This window comes from Centroberyx gerrardi, chromosome 24 (genome assembly GCF_048128805.1).
Source record: "Centroberyx gerrardi isolate f3 chromosome 24, fCenGer3.hap1.cur.20231027, whole genome shotgun sequence".
NCBI classification, from domain to species: Eukaryota; Metazoa; Chordata; class Actinopteri; order Beryciformes; family Berycidae; genus Centroberyx; species Centroberyx gerrardi.
In genome coordinates this window covers 12,081,030-12,102,403 of record NC_136020.1, presented here as the reverse complement: position 1 = coordinate 12,102,403, position 21,374 = coordinate 12,081,030, and the positions used below count along the sequence as shown (strand labels likewise).

At 42.3% G+C, this 21,374-nt stretch overlaps 1 protein-coding gene across 2 annotated transcripts in view; it reads left to right on the top strand.

The window, feature by feature from the left end:
- The window catches only part of wnk1b (WNK lysine deficient protein kinase 1b), a 117,569-nt gene that overhangs the window by 7,075 nt on the left and 89,120 nt on the right, over window positions 1-21,374 (top strand). The gene's annotated exons all lie outside the window — the stretch shown is intronic.

The following is a 21,374-nucleotide window of genomic DNA, read 5'->3' as shown; positions in this document are numbered from 1 at the left end:
TAAAGTTTAGCTTTCGCTGTGAACGGATGTGGATGCGTGTCGCATTGGCATCACCACAGCTTTCATACTTTTCGTCAGAGCAGCAGAGGATGAGGGGGAAGATGCTCATTCATCGTCTTACCCCATGAATGATGCAGGGCCAATCAGTAACAAATAATGTTGCCTTGTGGTATATAGTGTGGGACAGGACTAATTGAAGAGGAGCTGTAACTCAGTGGACTGTATCTTTTGAAATATACTTGGCTGACTGGATATTAAAGTTTTTTTTTTATTTTGACCTATAATTGTTGCGTCCCCATGGGCCAATCGTAATTTTGAAAATGCTGGGATGCAGTGGTGAGATGTATAATTTTCCCAAGTTTCATCAAAATCCAACCAGTGGTGTCTGAGGTATTGCATGTGACTGACAGACAAACAAACAAATGGATGGAGAATGATCCATAGTCCCCAATTTATCCCCCATAATTTCATTGTGGTGGAGGACTAGCCAAAATTGTTTCCATTTGAGATTTCAGATTTCTTTTACTGTTGTACATCTCTCTTTTATAGTTTCAGAGCTAGAGGGTAACTTCTTGTATTTGTTGATTTGTGGTAACTCTATCCCCTCACTGTGGCTCAGGTGCTTTTCTCCTATCGCTTACGGTTTTGTTTTTTCCTTGTTGCATCCCTGCAGTTAACCTGCTCCGTGTCTCTGGTATTAACGGTTGAGTTAACTTGTGTGAACGGATGCTGTGGTGTGTCAGATTACCGTTACCACAGGTTTCATAAATCAGTATTGGGTGAGGAGGATGCTGAACAAACGGGCCCTGAAATGAACTGTGAATGTGTGGGTTTGATTGTCTGATGGCTCATAAACCTGCCTGTTTTCTGTTCAGGATGTCTGCAGGATGCTGTGAATTTGTAGGATGGTGGCCTAAAGGTTAGGGTAGTTCGCTTGTGACCAGAAGCCCAAATTCCCATACCATGGGGGAAAATCAGTGTAGGGAAAGTGAATGAGTAGTACTATCCCATCTCTCAACCACTGCAGTTGAGGTGCCCTTGAGCAAGGCAGATAACCTCTCAGCTGCTCCAGTGGAGCTGCTTGGTGGCCAACAGTAGAAGACTGTGGTTGTACTGGGCAGCTCCCAGTGTGAACATGTGGAACTGAATGAACGTGAAGCAGGGCGTTACTGAAAATGAGCATTCATCTCAGCAAACCGTCTCTAGATAAATAAAGGTTACAAACAGACAGAGTCATTATTACACGGTGAATTAGAGGCTGGTGAAGTATGAAACATGAGACAGGATGGCACGCAGTTCACCACAGGATGCTGTTGCTACACTCCGGTCTACTGGTGCAACTTCTGCTGTGTGTGTGTGTGTGTGTGTGTGTGTGTGTGTGTGTGTGACACAGAACGAGGGTGAGAGAGAAAGATCATAGAGGTACAGTAATTGTTTATGTGTGTGTGGGGGTTGAGGCAGAGAGAAAGTGAAGAAAATGGAGAGAGCCCTCGCAGCTTGCCTTGTTGACAACTAGGCAGAGACAGAGGTGCGTTCCAGAGAGAGATGTAGGCTAACGGTCTCGGCTGGTCATATGACATTCAGGGTACTGACTGAGCCGAGGTTTTAGTGGAAAACAGCTACATGGACTCACGTGGAACTGCTTGCCTTGATGTCTAAATACTGTTTACTGGGTCAAAGACACAAACATATAAGATTGAGTATTGATACATCAAGCCTACCTTTTTCTCTGTTTTTTTTTCCATGATATTTTTTCTAGATGGTGGAGAGTGAAATTAAATATGGGAGAGAGAGAGAGAGAGAGAGAGAGGAAGTACCAAAGGTTATGAGCCAGAAAGCAAATACACTTTCTTCCATTTTCACACAGAGGAATGTTAGACATGTCTTATCCTGAACTAATGGTTAACGTTTAATGGTAAATGTTAATAGTGCTCATTGAACGTAATGGACTGGAAACCACACGCTAGCCCTGCCTGGCCCTGAGGTGGAAACTAGGCTAGCACTGTCTGACCCTGTAGTGGAAACCAGGATGGTTTTTGGGCTTGTAGTGGAAATTGATCCAGTATGTGGCCCTGGAAACCAGAGTAGCCCTGGTTTGCCATGCCTTGTAGTGGAAACCAGGCTAGAACTGTTTGGTCCCTGTAATGGAAACCAGGCCAAACCTAATTGGCCCTGTATTAGAAACCAGCCTAGTCCTGTTTATCCCTCTAGTGGAAACCATACTAGTCTTATTTGGCCCTTAAGTGGAACCCAAATCAACCATAAATCAGACTAGTCAGATGAGTTAAGACTGTATAATTCAATGAAAATCTCTGTATGCATCTATATTTCTCTGTGTATGATTGTTTCCTGTAAACCATGGCTGTTTTTCTGTCAGCCCCATCACGAGACGCTCCTCGAGTCCTCCTGAATCCCAGGAGCTAAAATCAGTTTCATCTGATGCCCTGCTTCTAGGAGACGCTTGTTTGTTTGCCAGGAAACAAACTTGTAGTCTCTTTCTGTCTTACTCTCTCTTCGTCACACATGCTTTTTTTTCTTTCTCTCTTTCTTACTCAGTCTCTTTCTGTCTCTCTGCTTATCAAGGCAAGGAAATCCTGTCATTCTTGACAATGTTCTGACTCCAAAGGGTCTTTATCGGGTCAAACTCAGGCCTCAAATTGATTTTAAAGGTGATTGTTGAAGATTAATTACCATGATATTTGCTTTATTAGACAGTATCAAGTTGAGAATGACAAGAAAAGATGGGGGAGACAGACATTACACACATTCACACTTAATACTGAACAGTATTACTACAGAAGTCTCATTTTCTGGTGGTTTTCCTGCTGTGGTGACCCACTGCTGAATGAATGCAGAGTAACCTGGCTCACACATACAGTACACTGCTTTAATCTTACTATTATATTTAAACTCTGTGGATGATTGGAATTAAATGCTTAATATATTTATATGTTATGTAAGGGTATCGAAAACCTATGGTGACTGTATACACTCAGAGATAAGCAGTTATCTACAGAGCCTGGCTGTAATCCTGTGTGTGTGTGTGTGTGTGTGTGTGTGTGTGTCAAAGCTGACTGAGCAACTGCTGACATGTGGCAGAATGGTGGGAGTAAAGTTACATACACACACACGCGCACACACACACACACACACACACACACGCATTGACAACCAACCACATTCACTCACTGGGTGGGCATGGCAACTGGAGAGCTGTGGGAGTCAGGAGCATCTGGAACTTGTCGGTTTTCTATGTGTGTGTGTATGTGTGGTGGAATTGTGCTTCCATCCTTTTGAGTGTCGGTAATATGCATGTGTAACAGTGTTTGTCAGTTGGGGGTTGCTTGAATTCTGGTGTGCATGTGTCTGCGTGTGTGTGTGTGTGTGCTTGAGTGAGTGTGTCAGTGTGTGATAGAGACAGTTCTTAGGGGTCATGTCTTTACATTCTTTGGCATTTGATCCACAGCAGGTAACTTCTGTTCCAGAATCCATAGATAGATGGAGGGGTGAAGAGAGAGAGCGGAGGAGGTAGAGAGGGTCAAGGGTCATGAAGTAACTTACCTAATGTTGCTTAAGCTTGAATGAATGTAGCACTCAGTAGCTTATCTAAAGGTGCCTTGTTTGACAGAATGGATGGATGATGGGCTGACGTCTTTTTCTTGGAATGAGTGAAAGAGTTAAGGTTTGCGGTCAGTCTCATCTCGGTTTAGTTACTCGGAACATTAACAGATATAACAAATTCATTGTTAATTATGAAGTTGTTAACAATAGCTTTTATGTTTTGTGTTAACTATTTGAAAGCCCTCATTTGGGTTGAAATCAGGTGGGAAATTACCTCCAGCTTGATGCTGGTAAAACTTTGGCAGGTAACCAACCATCATTTTTAAGATGATTTCTATCCATGTGGCTGGTGAAATAGTGAAAGTGGCTATGAATATTGGGATTCACCAGTCATTGTGGTCAGTGGAAGAAGAAAATTAGTTTCCTAGTCCGCTTGAAATGCGTAGAACTAGAGGACAGAAGTGAACTGTTGTGGATTAGGAAAACAGTCCCAGCATCCCCCAGTAACTGACAAAAGAATTATACACACACACACACACACACATACACAAAGATTAACATGCTCCATGAAATAGAAGGGAGCGATGAAGGGAAGAGTGTGAGGTAAGTACAAAGTGGGTAAGAAGGAGTAAAGGAAAGGAGAAAGTACAGAGGGAAAGGAGAGAAAAGAAGCGCTGCAAGAGGGGATGGAGGGAGGAGGGGTGAAGGTCAAAGTTCAGCCCTGTTGTGTCAGAGGTGATGAGTGGGAGCCTGTCTAGTGTTAGACGTTTGGTTCGGGGAGTGTGGGGGTAGAGAGACAGAGACGGAGAGAAGTAAAGAGCAAGAGGGGATTGGAAGGAGAGAAATGCAGCAACAGAGAGACTCGTGGCTTTGTACAGGTGGTTGGAGAGGAGGAGGAGGAGGAAAAGGAAGGGGGAGGAAGAGAGATGGGCTGGTGGAGAAAGTGGAGGCTAGAGGTGGGGAAAGATGAGGAGAAGGAGGGGGAGGAAGGGGGAGGAAGAGGGAGATGAACGAGGAGGGAGTTCAGAGAAAGAAGGGAGAAAAGAGAAAGATGGGGAGGAGGGAGGAAAAGTGGGAGAGAAAAGACAAAGGAAATGAAAAGGGAGGAGGAGGGAGAAGAGGGTTAGGAGCAGAGAAACTCATGGGGACAGAGGGAAGAGGGACCCTGTGTTTCTCTCTCAACAGCAACACAAGGCGGATTAGCCCCCCTATACACACGCACACATACACATTAGGGGCTTCAAGGCTCTCCCTCAATAGCAGTCATTCAATCGGTGCCATAAGAGGGAAGCTGGCCTCTCAATTCAGAAAGTTCTGTTGGCATGTGGAAATATAGGACTGGTACTGAATGTTTGGTGTGTGCCTCTACATAAATCTGTCATCATAAAAGCTGCATTACATTTTATTATGTATATAAAATATTTTATACCTAAATCATCACATGGTCCCCTGGCAGATGAATGGATTACATCCAGTAAGGCTCAAGTATGGCTCATAGTATTCATTTTTAGCATTGCAGAAAATCTTTGATATTGATAACCTCGTTTAACCTGGAACTGGCCTGGTATCTTGGCCTGGTATCTGTCCATCTGCTGGGATAAGGAGGGAGGGAGGCAGAAAAAGGACATGTAGAAAGTAGGAAGGCATACAGAGAGGGAGAGGAGGAGGAAGGGAGAGGCCACTAGGATATTTATCAAGTTTGACATTTGGGATATTTATCAAGTTTGTTTACCAGGCATTGCAAAAGTGTTATGTCCCAAAGGCAAGTCCACTAAACAATAAATAGTCTATTGTATTCTGTCTCTATGCATATTACCAGGCTTGTCCTGAGATTGCCCTGTTGCCAAACAAGTATCTGTATAATTTGGGTTTTTATTAGAATTTGAAAACATAGTTACTCCAAAAAGATATTTGACATTTTAGGCATTTGGTTGACACTCTTATCCAGAGTGACAAGGGGTGAGTAGGTGTCTTGCCCAAGCCTTCAGCTGGTCACATGTTGATGGACACTGTTACTGGACAGTCTCACTTCCCACTAGACCACCCTGCCACCCAATTTCCATGTCAAATGACATTGTTGGAATTGATGAAATCCAACATGTAAATATCTTGAGTTGGAGTTGATACTGATACAGCTGTAAAGAATGTAGCAAAAGCTGCAATCTGTGTTGTATTGAAAGATAAATATGTATAGATTACTCCATGGCAGTAGTGCTGAGGTGAAACGGTTAGACTGTCCAGAGGTTCAGATTTCCCTGACAAAACAGCAAACTGCAGCCGTGTCAAGCCGTTGGCAAAGACTGCTTCTCACTGCTGATTGAATTTGAAGCTGCTATAAAGTCTGCATTAGCCAACCCCCAACACACACACACACATACATACACGCACGCACATACATACGCTTAGATTGAATGGAAATTGTGTTTGAATTTAAATGTTTTCTTGTAAATGTTTTAAAAATTTGCTAAAAATAATTTCATCGTTTCCTCTTCCTCATTAGCAATTAGGCTACAGCGTGTGTGCGTGTGCATGTTTGCATGTGTATATATATATATATATATGTGTGTGTGTGTGTGTATGCAGCGTATGGGTGTGTGCACATGCTGCAGTTATCTTTGGGGATTGCTAACTTATTCATTAGGTTAAGCCTCTCTGCAGATGAGCTCAACTGTTTAATTATGGAAAACTTTTTAAGGGGAAACCAGCAAACATTTCTTAAACGTTCCGGATATTTCCTGTCTTTTAATGTGATAGACAGATGGTTCTATGGACTGACAGCAGTTTAACAAGCAGCTGAAACCAACCCAAATATATGGCTGGACTGAGCAATGTGACACTTTCTCTACCATAGGATGAGAGTGGAAAATTACCACCAGCCATCACACAGATGCTGGCAAATGTTGGTTTCAGGTGGACAGTTTGTCTACTCCATCAGCCACTTTGGCAGACAACCGTCATTAAAGGACATTTCCAGTGTGATTTGAGTTTTTGCTTATTTTTTTACATTTTCCATCCCTCTAATATTAATTGAGACAGCTTTTACATGCATGCGGCACGATTAAAGATATTTTTAAATCGGTTTTGCCATACCTCTCAAGCTCATTCACTCCCTTTCAGTTCCAAATGGCACAGAAAACAACTCTGGAGACTTCTAATTCGGTCAGTAAGGGCAATGCATCACTGTGAAAGAGAACCAGATGACCGAGTTTTGAGAAGTTGTATCAGAATGCTAAAATCAGGCTATAGCCTAAACTTTTACATTTTGAAAGAAGTTCCGTTCACCATGTCATATTAATGCACACATTTGGGAACACCCCGAGAGAAATGAGAAAAAGTTCCAATCACGCTGGAATTGCCCTTTAAGGTAACCAAAACACATTTAGAGGTCGTATTCTTTAGTTGGCTGTAAAACAGTGAATGTGGCTGCTTAACTTTGGAATCCATCAGTCAATGTTGCTGCTGGGCAAAATACTTTCCTGCCCTGTATACTGTAGGACTGGAGGGTGTGTGAGGGAGCTGTTGAGACACAGTGTCAAAGTGTGGGCGCAGTAGCCGCTAATGCCCCCCCAAACACACACCCACACCCAAACACGCAATATGTAGAACCACACACACACACACATAGGGGTTTGCTCCTCCAAAGTGTCTGCAGGGCACCGAAGCTCATAAACAACAAAAGTTTTACAGACACAGCATTCCCCTGATTCACACCCTGACATACACACATACACAAATACACACACCCAGCACAGCTAGATGTTTCGTTCAGATATGTAAAGCCCCAAAGCCCAGCCAGTCAGATTTATGTGTGAGTGATAAAACAGTAAAATGCCGCAGGGTGAGGTCGTCCAGTGTTCAGCTCTGATGTTGGATAATCTAGAGATGACAGAGGATAAGAAGAGGGCAAGGAGGAAATCTCTTTTTCATTCTTTCAGTTGCTCATTCTCTCTCTCTCTCTCTCTCTCTCTCTCTCTCTCTTTCTTTCTGTCTCTCTCTCTCTCTCTCTCTCTCTCTCTCATATTGTCAGTAGCCAGCTGTGAGTAACAAAGGAAGGGAGACAGAGAGGCTGACACTTCCTCATATGCAAACCATCCCCATCCTTCCTTCTGTGTGTATGTGTGTGTGTGTTTCCCCTAATGTTGAATAAAAATGTCAGGCCACCCTGCCTACAAGAATTTCATTAGTATTGATTTCAGTGGAGAGTTGAAGTGTCACATGCTCTAAGTGCTGTTTGTTATTAGTGTACAATGCTTCAAAGAGTAAAAGTGTAATAGGTCTAATAAACAAAAAGACACTGAGGTCGCCATTTTAAAAATGCATATGTTTGTGTGGAGTCATTCTAATATATTTTAAAATATGGCATATTGTCTAGCCCTTCCACCCACGGGAGTTTAGTATTTCATCACTCACACATAAATCTGACTTGCTTGGCCTTGGGGCCTTAGATATCTGCACTAACCATCTGTATGTGTGTTTGTGTGAGTGTTGAGGAAGATTTTTCTGACCTTTCTCTCTCCCACTTTCTGTGTTTATTTAGGGAAAAAGAAGCAATTCCAATCCTTAACTAAGAGTATGTGTGTGTGTGTGTGTGTGTGTGTGTGTGTGTGTGTGCATATCAGTCAGAGAGATGAAGAGAGAGAGAAGTGTTTTGGCACTTAGTTCTAAATAAAGTCATCCAGTGAATGAACAGAGGAGAGAGGGTAGAGAGACAGGGAGAGAGAGAGAGAGAGAGAGACCCAAAGATGCTTTAGAAACCTCTGAGGGTGAGCTGAGGATAGGCTGTTTGTGTGTCTAACTGGGGTTAAGTTGGGTATTGTGTGTGTTTGTGTGTAGAGAGGGGGAGAGAGAATATGCAAGTGTGTGTGTCTGTGTGTGTTTGTTGGTAGTTGTGTATTTGATCATATGTGTGGTTATTTTGGGGATTGTGTGTGTTTTGGGGTGAATCGGGGACAGTGAGTGCGTCAGGCAGATGCTGGATGACTTGCTGAGTGAGACATGATGACTTGGCTCATGCTCTCTCTGTTTTTCTATTCTCTCTCACTCTCACTCTCTTTTCTCTTCCCACCTCTGATTTGCTCTCTCCACTCCTCCCTCTCTGTATCGTCTCCATCTATTTCTGCTCTTCTCATCATTTCTTCCTCTCATCTTTCTCCCTCTCCGTCTTAATATGTCACCTTCCCTCTCTCTCTCTCTCCCTCTTTTCATCTCTCTCCCCTCCCCCTTCAGCACCACGATTTCACACAGATTAAAATGGAGGAGTAACTTCCTGCCTGGTTCTTCCTCCCCCTTCTCCTCCTCCTCCACCGCTGCTTACTCATTCACTCTCTCGCTCCATCATTGATCTCCTTTGTAATCTCTCCATTTTGAAGATTATTTTTAAGGCACATCTATCTGCTTTGTTAGGTAGTACATAGTAGAGAGAGAAGAACAGAAAGTGTGTGTGTGGTAGACAAAGACAATGGAGGAACTGCATTTGAACCCACAACATCACTTGTACATTGTAAGCACCATAGTCCTCTAAACCTCCAGGAATCCCTCAGTCTCTCTATTTTCCTTCAGAATGTACAGTTAAAAATACTACCCCTGCTTCAACTTTACACACACACACACACACACACACACACACACACACACACACACACAGTAGACTGATTGAACGCAAGTGTGTGCCTGATTAGGGAAAAGAGGGTTATGGTTTTCCCCTTGTTATATTTTTTCGCCAGGAAGCTGAACAATACTGACATTGTGAGAATAATCACTTCCTGGAAATCGACAGCCACGATTGGCCGACAGCTGCAGATCAGAAGCAGGGGATTGGGTCACGTTGTTTTGAGCCAGAAATCACAAATCTAGGATCAGATGGACAGCTTCTAATGCTGAAACTACAGTCCATGCACCAAGCAAAACCTAATACACTTTAAATTACATTTATATTGCAGCCATTTCACTTGAAACTCCTATTCAGAGTGACTTACACTGAGTGAACAGTTTGGGGGTTCACTGCCTTGCTCAAGGACACTTTAATGTAATGTGATATTTTATTGATTGCCATAGGGAATTTTTTTTTTTTGCTTGGAGCTGGAGCTGGGAGGGATTCAGTGTCTTGCTCAAGGATACGTCAGGATGGATGATTGCCAAAACAGGGGCTTAAACACAGTTCCCTCAGCTGAGGAATCACTAGGCTACCCTGCTGCCCCTGACAGGACACATTGACTCTTGCTGGGGGGGGTCGAACCTCTGACCTTTCAGTTACGGGACACTACAGGTGTCTCTAACCACTACGTCAACTTGCTGCCCTAGTAGAAAGAGTTGATTAAGTTCAGGACTTTATTTCCCCTAATGGGAAATTTGGCTCGCAGCAAGCAATACAGCACAATACATAGTCACAATAAACAGAATACAGGAACATTAAACATTAACGCACACACTGAATGAAACAATGGAAAGACCAATAGATTGAACAACAGTGGAAGTGGGAACATGGGGTGGAGAGTCTATTATGTTTTAGAAAAAAAAAAGGTTAGAAGTTGCGTCATTCACTGGAAAAGGAGAAAACTGGCTGTTGGATGCACAGGCAGTGACCAGGCTGCGTGTTTCCATGCAGCTTAGTTGAGTAATCTGGGTTATCAGCACACCAGTGCAAACATTTCGGCTATAACTGACTTGCTCCTCTTGCTGCAGTAATGTTGCTGTATCAGTAATTTGAGAAAGAACAAGACATTAAAGATTTAATTTCCAAAATGCTATATATTCATTTTGGGGGAAAAATTTAACCCCTCGAGCCAAAATCTCTCCCTCTATTTCACTCTCTGCTCCCTCTGTGTTTGTCAGCCTCTCTCTTTCGCTCAAGTGCTTAGGGGACTGTGTGTGTGTGTGTATGTGTGAGTGAGAGAGTGTGATCTCAGTCTAAAATAGATCAAGTCTCTAAACTGACTGTCGTCTGCATCAGCGTAAACTGACCTAGGCTTCACCATCTAGACTGCTGCTCTATAACAGTGTGTGTGTGTGTGTGAGCACACCTCTCTCTTTATGTGTGTGTATGTCTGCCCTTGCTTTTGTCTGTGCACTGCCTTTACATTTTTCTCTGTGTGTGCCTGCATGTTCCTTAGTCTGTCTATAGAATATGTGTGTGTGTGTGCACGTGCAAGTGAGCTCCTATTTCTTTCAGTCTTTGTGTTCAACTCTTATTCTGTGTGTCTTTGTTTCCTGTGTGTGTGTGTGTGTGTGCGTGTGTTTGCGTATGTGCGGGCATACGTGTGTGTGTGGTTGGGGAGGGGGCAGTTCCCTGGTTTCATTGTGTCCCTCCCACATTCCCCACATTCCCCTGGTAGGACGTCATTGACTTGGTGGAGTGGGGGGATACTGAGTCTGTGCACTGGTGGGACAACCCCCACAGTGAGTGTGTATGCGTGCGTGTTGCGGGGGGGTATCTGTCTGGATGCGTCTGTGTGTGTGTGTGTGTGTGTGTGTGTGAATGTCTCCCAGTCTCTTTACTTTTACATTTTACATTTTAGGAATTTAGCTGATGCTCTTATCCAGAGCGACTTGCAATCAGTGTAGCAGTAGAATAAGCTAGGGTTGCACGCTATACCGGTACCAACGGTGTACCGCGGTGCCAAAACGTCACGATGCCTACTATACCATATGCTTTATACAACGCTACTACCGTGGAATACGCTACTACCGCGGAATACGTTACCAGCGGGACAATGTTTTACCTCGGTTCCCAAATTCACTGGTTTCTGCAGTCACAATATTATATTGACATTAGCGCCCCCTCTTGTGGAAGCAACTAGTAGCGCTGTGACGTGTGTGTGTGTGCGAGCCATTCTTGTTCTCATCAGCATCGTCATTATGGCAGAAGCGTTCCCTAGCCTTAGCGCCGCACCATCAACTTTAATATTACTTAAGAAGCCTAATACTAAAAGTTTGATCTGGAACTACTTTGGCTTTTTACCGAATGAGGAAGGCAAAGCTGTAGATGATGGGCAGCCGATGTGCAGGCGTTGCAATAATCGCATACAGGCAAAGGAGCCAACACATCTAATCTGCTGAAGCATCTCCAATGTCGTCACCCAGACCTTGCACTGGAATTGCAAAGAGCTAATGAGGTTAGCTAGCAGTTTTCTTGCCATTAAAAATGAATGAATGAACTTCTTAAAGTGTGTGCTGTTGCTAGCTAACGTTAGCTAGCTAACGGAGTGGCTGTCATCAGCTATAAGGAAATGCTTGCTAGCGTTAATGTTGTATGTCAGGTTATCGTAACGTTAGTCGCTGACCCTCACTGAGCTGCTGTCAGCTCCTCGTTATCGTTAGGTTGCATTGAGTTACATTATGATGTGTTCAAGCTCTATTCAGTAAACATGAGTATTGGGCGAAGGTAAATTATAACGTTATCATGATGTGTTCAAATGTAATCTTTTAAAATTTAGTTTTTGGCGAGAAACTTGAATAAATACAGTTGTTTGAAGGAGAAATTTGTTGATGTTTTCACAGCAATATAAAATAATAGATATTAGAGAGGGAATTATAACCTGTTTAACTTCACTAGTTCTAAGCAGCAATACATAATTAAAACTACTAATGCCAAGATTTTTTTTTAATCAAAGCAAATATTTAAATAAAAATACAATCATTTATTTTCTAATCATTTGAATTGTGTGTTTTTATGCAAATAACCACTATAGTCTTGCTTCTATTTAACAAAAAGTGCCTTTTTTCTACGTTAACTTACCTACCTGTAGTTACCATTTAATGCATGTATGTTAAACACTTGTTTTGCTCCCACTAAGTCCCTAATACCTGTGATTGTACAAAAAATAGATTTCTCCGCGGTATCACGATACTACCTGGTATCGTGATACTTTGGCTGGTATAGTATCGCAGGGTAAAATATTGGTATCGTGACAACCCTAGAATAAACTAAATCAATAATCCACGAGTTCCTGCTGTGGTGTTTCTGCACTGCACTTCATAGATCACCTGTCAATCAAACAGTGTGTCCAGTACTGTGACGTCTTTTTCCTTGGATTTTCTGTTAATGAAGTTTGAGTTTCTGTAGGTGGCGCTCTTTTTTTTTGTCTGTTCAGCCATGGCGGCTATCGCTGCTCATGCTAACTACCCAGTTTTCTTCTATCTATTCTAAACAAACCATTGTTGCTGCTGCCAGAAACGTAAAATGCATCACTTGATATGCGCCAGAGGATTTTTCATGTATAAGCTTTCATCAACTGGGAATAGGTTGAATTAATGAGTTACATCGGTTAGTAATACAGAGTAGCAAAACGGACATTTATTTATGTGAAAATGTTATTATTTTAGATTCTTAGATCAGTAACATTACAAGCAACCAAAAATAAGGAGTGCTTGTTGTTGTATGTGTTACAGTGGAGTACAGCACCTACAGGCTAAGAATGACAGACATACGAACCAAAAGGTAGACAAGCAGGCGAACGGACTGGTTATCATTGTTCTCTTTGGTCTTTGATATTTGATGTGTCTATATTAAGAGGGTTCAAATAAAACAAGTTGATGATTGAGATAAAAATTACACCAAACAGACATTGTTTTAGGTTTAACAGGTTCAGTTGGTATTACTTCTGGAAATAGAACTGAAGAACAGCGAGGCAGAGAGAACAAAGTGTTGTATTGATGCTCTGTGTTAGTGTGTGTGTGTGTGTGTGTGTGTGTGTGTGTGTGTGTGTGTGTGTCGCTCTGTCGCGCTCTGTTTTTTTTCTTCTTTCTCTCTCACTCTCCCCTCCTATTTTGTGTCTCTGTCTCTGGCTTCCTCTCTCACTCTCTTGTTCTCTCTCTCTCTGTCTCTCTCTCTGTCTCTATCCTCCATGACCTTAACTAATGCCTTTGGGGAAAAGAGTAGAGGGAGGGGGAGAGAGACAGAGAGCGAGGGAGCAAGAGAGAGAAGGGATTTTTCCCCCTTAATTTTTTTCTTTCTGTTCTATAAATAGCAGCAGAGAGTGTCATCTGCTCAGTCATAACTAGAGCAGAATGAGTGGAGACTGTGTGTGTGTGTATGTGTGTGTGTGTGTGGTACAACTCTTCTTACGAGGACCATAGTGGAGACATGTCAGACCAAACTAAGATTAGAGAAATGTTTAAAAAATGATACTTAAATGTTAAGCAAGTAGAGTTACAATGCCAAGAGACTTCACATACTAAAAATAGATCAAATTACTGAAGTCTACTGGCTAAATCAAACATGTAACCTATTAGTTTTAGCCCCCCCAAAATCTAAACCTTTTTATCCAAATGATCACTGGTAGTGTTCAGTATCTTTGTGGTGTCCTGGATGGAAGTCTTCTGTTACTTTTGCCATGAAATTCGAAGGCTGCATAGGGAACGCATCCCACCAAGCATTGGACAGACGGCAGCTTCCAGGAGGTGATCAAGTTCAACGTCAGCCCAAACAAGCACAGCATGTTTGCAGTATTATATTATGGCATGGTAAAAATTCATGTAAAAACCGCTTTGGAAGGTGTTTTGAACTGATATTAGCAAGATATTTAGGTCTCGATTTCACAAAATGATACAGGTAGCAGCTACAAACGACTACAGATGTCGTCTCAACTTTCATTTCAACACTATATTTACACAGGTTTTCAATGCTGGTGCAGACTGTCCTATCAGCATCTATTCAATGTCAAAATGTTTGCTGGGATTGGTTGCTGCAGTTATTAAGTAGGCAGCATGTTTGATCAATATGGCTTATATGCGTTTGTATTCCAATGACACTTTGAAGCTGTTCATTTGTCACAGTTTGGTACGGACTAGCCCTGATGTGTTGAATTCACATGCTTGAATGGTACTTATTGATAAGTTATCTTAGAACTGTGTTAGACAGTTGGATGTATTAGAATTTCTAACTTTCATGCTCAATTTGTGGAGAAAGAGTCTGCCTGACTAAATGCTGAGTAAATGGGAACAGGATACACACACACACACACACACGCACATACTGTGGTCGGTGAGGTAGGAAGTTCTCTCCACCAGATTAGGAGTCAATCCCTTATAAGCCACAGTCTGTATGATGTAATCACCACAGAGCAAGGTCACATAGATGGTATGCGATGCTTATTGCCATTTGAATCGAATGGGAAAGCCCCTTCTGTCCTTTTTAATTCTGTGGTCAGGAGTACAAGACTAAAGGACTGCATGATTTGTACACTGCCCCCACTAATCATTAAAAAGTGTTAATGACGTGATATAACATTTTGAGCTAGTGTAGATGGACAGTTTGCCAACAGTAGGCTCTCATTGTACTTTTGTTCCTTAAGGCTAAGATGCAGTATAAATGAGTTGGGTGTCCAAAAACCGGGATCTATCTATACAGTATTGATTTTTGTTGTCAGTATTGGTTTTAAAGTACCACGTGTTGAAAACCTTTGAAAAGCTCCAAAATGTTGGATTCTTACAATGAGAACTTACCTTTTCTTCTAGTTTATGGACACTTTAATGGAGGATTGAAGTATTTAGAAAAGCAGCTGGCATATATAAATGTTACACAGTAAATAATTAACTCAATCATATAAATAAATATATATATTGTTTTCATTTTACTAAGAAGGGTATGGGAAATACAAGTTTGGTCTTTGAACTGGCATTGAAATTGGTATCAGTTTGATAGACGTCCAACCCCGCTTGATCCCAATAACTATGGACAAGAGCTTTTTATTCACGTTACTTCTGTTTTCTTATAGAACCATTACATTGTCCATGCTGATTGTGATAAGCCGGAGGGTTCAGCTGGAGTCACTGAGTTCACTAAGATGATGAGATCCACTCTCTGGAGGCAGGAAGTGTATGCTAGCATCCAGCTGATGGCTAGTGGTACGTGCCATTACTGTGGTGTCGCATTTATCTGAGAAATTAGATGCTGTCCCCTGAAATTTCAGTTGAACCAATGAGTCAGATGAATGAGATGAATAAGATGAGATGTGGCAGGGTGGCCTCGTGGTTAGAGAGACTATCTGTGGTTGTAATCCAAAATTCACATGTTTGATCTCACAGCCATGTGTCCTGATGAAGTGTCCCTTAACAAGAAAATGAAGCTGTCTGCTCGCTCATTGTAAGCTACTGTGGATAAAATGTCACGTCTAAAAATGTAATGAAATCTGAGAATATTTTGCCACCGGAGTTGTCAAGTTGCGGCAATGGACTCACAACCTTATATGACATGATTTAATAGTGTAATCACAAGAAAAACCCACAGTGGACAGAAATACATGATGTTTGACACAATGTAACCAAAAACACTAAAATTATGTTTTTATGCGGCGGTGGGCACAAACCAAATTTTGTATAGTGTATCATCTTTTGATGCGCAGCATGTGATGCCACTAGTGCACTCGGGAGATTTGAAGCATTGACACAGGAGCACAAATAGAAGATCAGCTAGTCACTCCTGCAGTTAATGGATACCAGAAAAGGCTGTGTTTTGGTGACCTGTTCGCCGTGTCGACACTCCAACATTGAACTGAACTAAAGATGGGAGCCACTTAACACCTCTAGTTTGCCTGCAGCCGTTGAAAACAATAGGTGCATTTGTTGACACTAGCGTCTGACGCTTTCTATCTGTCCAGGGCTTAAGATAAGATGAAACTTCAATGATCCTCTTGGGGGAATTGGGTGTATACTCTCTTAGAGGACTGGGTTGCTCTGTTGAACTCGAGCAGAGCAACACACACTGTGCTTATCGCACACATGCGCACCAGGGCTTTACAATTAATCTTGTATAAATTGTATGTCACTACTTTGGTTTCCATAATTGATCACTGTAGAAAATTGAAACATCTCATTTTACTTAGAATGTCGGCTGTAAATAGTCAAGATGTTGAAATAAGGTGCAAAAAGTGCAGTAAGATCATTTGTTCCGCACATCATAGAACTGAACGGTCATGATTAATAGTTCCAATTGCAATATCTTGCAAAATAATTGGAATTATCATTTTAGCCATAATAGTGCAGCCCTAACACACATACAAACACAAACGGTGTCCCCCGTCTTTCATACACACTTGCACACCCACCCACACACACACACAAAGTAACCTCTCTCTCTCTCTCTCTCTCTCTCACTCACTCACTCACTCACTCACTCACTCACTCACTCACTCGCTCTCACACACACACACTCACATAAATTCTGACAAAGGAGGGTTGAAAGAAAGGTCAGGCCTGTTTGTTTACTGTTGTCCTGCCTTTGTGTGTGTGTCAATGTGTGTGTGTAGTGTTCTGTTATCTATTCATTGTGTTATGGGTGATAAACAGCTCACCTCTGTCACCCTGTTGTTGACTCTAGCCTAGTTACACTGAGAGGAGGGGGGCAGTGAGAGAGCGAGAGAGGCACAGATGGAGAAAAAGATGGAAAGATGTGGAAAAAAGAGTGATACAGCGAGGGAGAGGGCAAGAAAGATGGATGAGAGAGAGACAGAAATAGAGGAGACAGACAGGCAGAGAAAGACAGTTATCTTTGTGCTCAGTTATGCTGCTCCTTTGTTTGACCTGTATGGATGTTTTTTTTATAGGGCTGCTTTTGTTTGAGGAGTGGCAAGTGTGTGTGTGTGTCTGTCTGTCTGTCTGTGTCTGGACAGAGCAGACGGAGGATGAAATCCCCAAGATACTCCAGTGTATTTGTGTGTGTGTATCTTTGTCTGTTTCGGGGTGTGTGTGCGTGTATGTGTGTGTGTGTGTGTGTGTGTGCAGCGTGTCCCTGAACATGTCTGAAAGCCTCCATCCATTCTCACTCATCAATATTTGATTGGAAACATCTCATGCTATTCCCCGTTTGCTGAGTGCGCATGTGTGTGTTTGTGCATGTGTGTGCTTATGTGTTTTACAGTAGGTTATGTATGTGGTAAATGCAGTTTGGTTATGTATACACATGTATGTGTGTGTACGTTTGTGTGGGTACATTACGTGTGTACAGTCAGGTTGTGTATGTCTTAAGTCTGTGTGTGTGTGATTGTGTGTGTTTGTGAGTGTACTGATGAGCTGTGTATTCACTGTGAAAGTGGATCCATGTACAGTTGACCTCCATTAGAAAGTATGGAGAAACAGACAGACATAGATTGAGATGCAGAGAGAGGAAATGAGAGTAAGTGGATATGTGTTTCTCATTAACAGTCATGCCAACTAACTAAAATTGAACTGAAACTGACAGAAAGACAGCAATGGGTAGTAACAGGGGCAGAGAGAAAAATAAAGACAGAGAGAGAAAGATGAGGCAGAACCAGATGCAGGATCTCAAAGAAGACTAGACGCAGAGCGAAGCAGACAATAAAATAGCCAGAGAGATAAATAAAGAGCAAGAGCTGTACACGGAGTGACAGAGAGAGACAGAGGCAAGGGCAGACAGAGAGAGACAGACAGAAAAAGAGAGAGGGCAACATAGAAGTAGAGAGCGATGGAGCGATTAGGGCAGAGAGAAAAAAGAGAGACAGAAAGGGCTGACAAAAAACAAACCGGGACGAGAGAGAGAGAGAGATGCAGACAGAGAGATGCAGACAAAGAGAGAGAGTGAGGCAGACAGAGTGAGAGAGAGAGAGTTAATGGGGAGCTTTAGGAGGTAATGGACTGTATATCCCCTGTGGTCTGATAGTAACCCCATTCAACCTGTGTACTTTAGGCATTGTCTGCGCTATTGTATATTCAATATCCAACTGCTCTCCAGCCCAGCAGTTTTTCTATGTTGCACAACAGTATAGGGTAACGGTGGCCTCGAGACTACAGAAATGGGCTTGTGACTGGAGAGTCGTTGGTTCATAACCTGTGAGCAGTCAGGCAAATCTGGGTGAGTGAGCACCCCCACCACACCCAACCCCAACAGCTTAGATGCCCTTGAGCAAGACACTAATCTCACAGCTGCTCCAGTACAGCTGCTCAGTGGCCAACACTAAAAGACTTTGGTCATACTTGGCAGCTCCCAGGTGTGAATGTATCTATCTGAATGTGAAGCAGGGCGATACTGAAAAAGAGCATGCATACACTGTAAACTGTGGATAAATAATAGTTAATAAAGGGGAAAAATCTCTGGCTATTGTATAGTATCGGTACCCTTTGGTTTTCTATTGGAAGAATGAGCAAGTGTGGTTCTGTTTGTGCAGGAGTAATGAAGATAATCCTGCCACTACCCTTGAAAGTGGACCAGTACCAAATATGTTTGGCCATACCATCAGGCTCTGAGTGTCCCTCAAACCAAGCTGCTCACACAACATAACAAAAAAACATACTGTACTGTGCCAGTATGGCCACGGCACGGTGCGCTTATGCAGTGGAAAAACTATACCAGTACAGTGGAAAACACACAGAGCATGTTTTGCTCAGATCTTTGATAAGTCTGAATTCCACTAGTGAATAATTATTGTGGAGCTTTAAACCGCTGTCACTCAGACCAGGCCTGTTTCACTAAACTGGTGCTGCAACAAGCAAATACTTTCAGCTCTACACTATAGGCCTACATTTAAAACAAAAAATGTTTTAGCTACGTTATATCATCTTTGACAGGCATGAAGCCACAAATAACATTTCATCAAGAGCTCTGTCATTCAATTTGAAAATTAATCAAATATTTTTAAACTCAGTAAGACTATGGTGTCCTACACACACATGTAGCTTGTGGAGGTGCAGCAAAATACAGGACAACAGCGTCCCTAAATAACTTTAGATTTTCTGCACACATAATCACTCAAAAATCGACATTTTGCAGTTATTTGGTCCTGTGAAGCGTTTAGGTAGACAATGATGTCACTACATTGCTAGGGTTTCCTCCTGATATGTTCCCTTTCCACTAGGTTCAGCCATATTAAAAATGTAGGAACAGATACTGTATCACTGATAGGTGCTTTTTATATATGCATCCACCAAATGGCATGTGTTCTGTTGTTGTGAGTTGAATTTCATTAGTGCATCTAACTCTTGTGACGGGGATTCCCTTGTGGTAAGACCTGGATCTGTGATTGGACCTTTTAAAGCACCAGTTTGGGGATTTATTTTCACCTCAGTTCTGATTATACACACATAGACACAGATGTATCTGTCGTAGTCCCACTTTGAAATACTGCTGCACTGTTGCTGCACATCAGAGAGGAATTATTTGGAAAATTCAAATTTTGGTTGGGTTTTTATGTTATAATACACCTATTCAGTTCCAGTCTACAACATCTGACAAAAAAGTCTACCAAACTCAAGGTGGCCCTGGTGCCAATATGTCTGTGAGTCATAATGCTAGCTAGCCTAGTCTGCGTGCGTGCGTGCGTGCGTGTGTGTGTGTGTGTGTGTGTGTGTGTGTGTGTACGTGTGTGTGTGTGTACGTGTGTGTGTGTGTGTGTGTGTGTACGTGTGTGTGTGTGTGGCCATGTATGCATGCGTTCTAGCCATGTGCTTTTGTTTGCAGTAGAACAGGTTAGGTTGTTGATGCAGCTTTGGATGGTGACCAAGAAACTTCTGCTTTAGGTGTGTGTGGATAGCATACGCTGAACTGAATGTACAAAATATCCTCTTACTCTTTTCATGAAGTACACTGATGAGGTGAATCCAGGTAAAAGCCATTATCCCTTATTGATTTCCTTTTATTAAATCTATACCAATCACAAAGGAGATGTAGATAAAGAGAAGCAGACGAGTTACAGAAGGATTTTTAAGCTTTGAGTCAAGTGAGATGTGGATTGTGCAAAAGGGACTGCAGCTCAGAACTCCCTAATACTTTGTACATTCAGTATATATGTGAGTTTACACATGTGCTTCTGCCTTCTGCAGGGTTGTTTGTGTTTGTTGTTGAAGGCTTTGTATTTGCCTTTCTGTGCGATAGAGCGAGAGAAAGTGACGCACTACACCACACATGAATGTATAAGAAGAGAAAGAGATTTAGAGAGGCCCAAACCTTACAGCCTTGCAATTCAAGTTGCAGGTGGAGTAAACCATGCTACAGTCTGCAGCACATCCGTACACTGTGGTTACTGCGTGCACACACACACACACACACACACACACACACACACACACAGTTTACACAGTGCTATTTCTGTATGTTAACAAACACACACACTTTTTCATTTCAGACATTGTGGTCAGTCAACAGCTATCTACTATCTGTGCGACTATCTACATAGCCCTGGTATACATTTACAAGCACTGCTCTGTTACCTACTTTCCAACACAGATTGGCACTACAGGCTTGTGACCACATTTAACCCCTACCTACCCCTATGTCTTCTCCTGCAAATATTTAGTTTGACATAATTAGCTCAATTAGATTTCAAGAGAAAATATTATAAACCAGTGATTTTCCTAGAAATGTTTCCTTGGCAGGGCCTTGGCTTGGAGAGTCCGTCCAACAGTATTTACTGTAGACCACGTGAATAATACTCTTCACTGGAACTGATATTTACATGTAAGTCTTCCAGGCTCATGTGGGATACAGATTACTGGCTAGTGGTGCTACTAGTCTGTCTGTATGCCAGTTAGCATTGCAAAGTTAGTTTGTTATAATTGTACAGTATGTTGGCAGCAAAGAGAGCCAAATATGTAAAAGTCAACATTGCGGACGACATGACAGAATACAGAATGGACGTTTAGATTTGTTTCACCGCTGATCTTAAAATCCATGGCGTGGGTGTGGATCTACTAGCCATGGATGAGTGTGCGCCCCTCAAATGTGTTTTCCCCATGTAGCCCCGCCCCTCTGTGTGTATCTGTAGTGATGAAATTCCTTGAGGCAGGTTTTGCAGCTCTTCTAAGCAGGGTGATCCATTCCATCTGTCACAACGGAAACACTGCTGGACGTTTCTAAACTGGCTTTC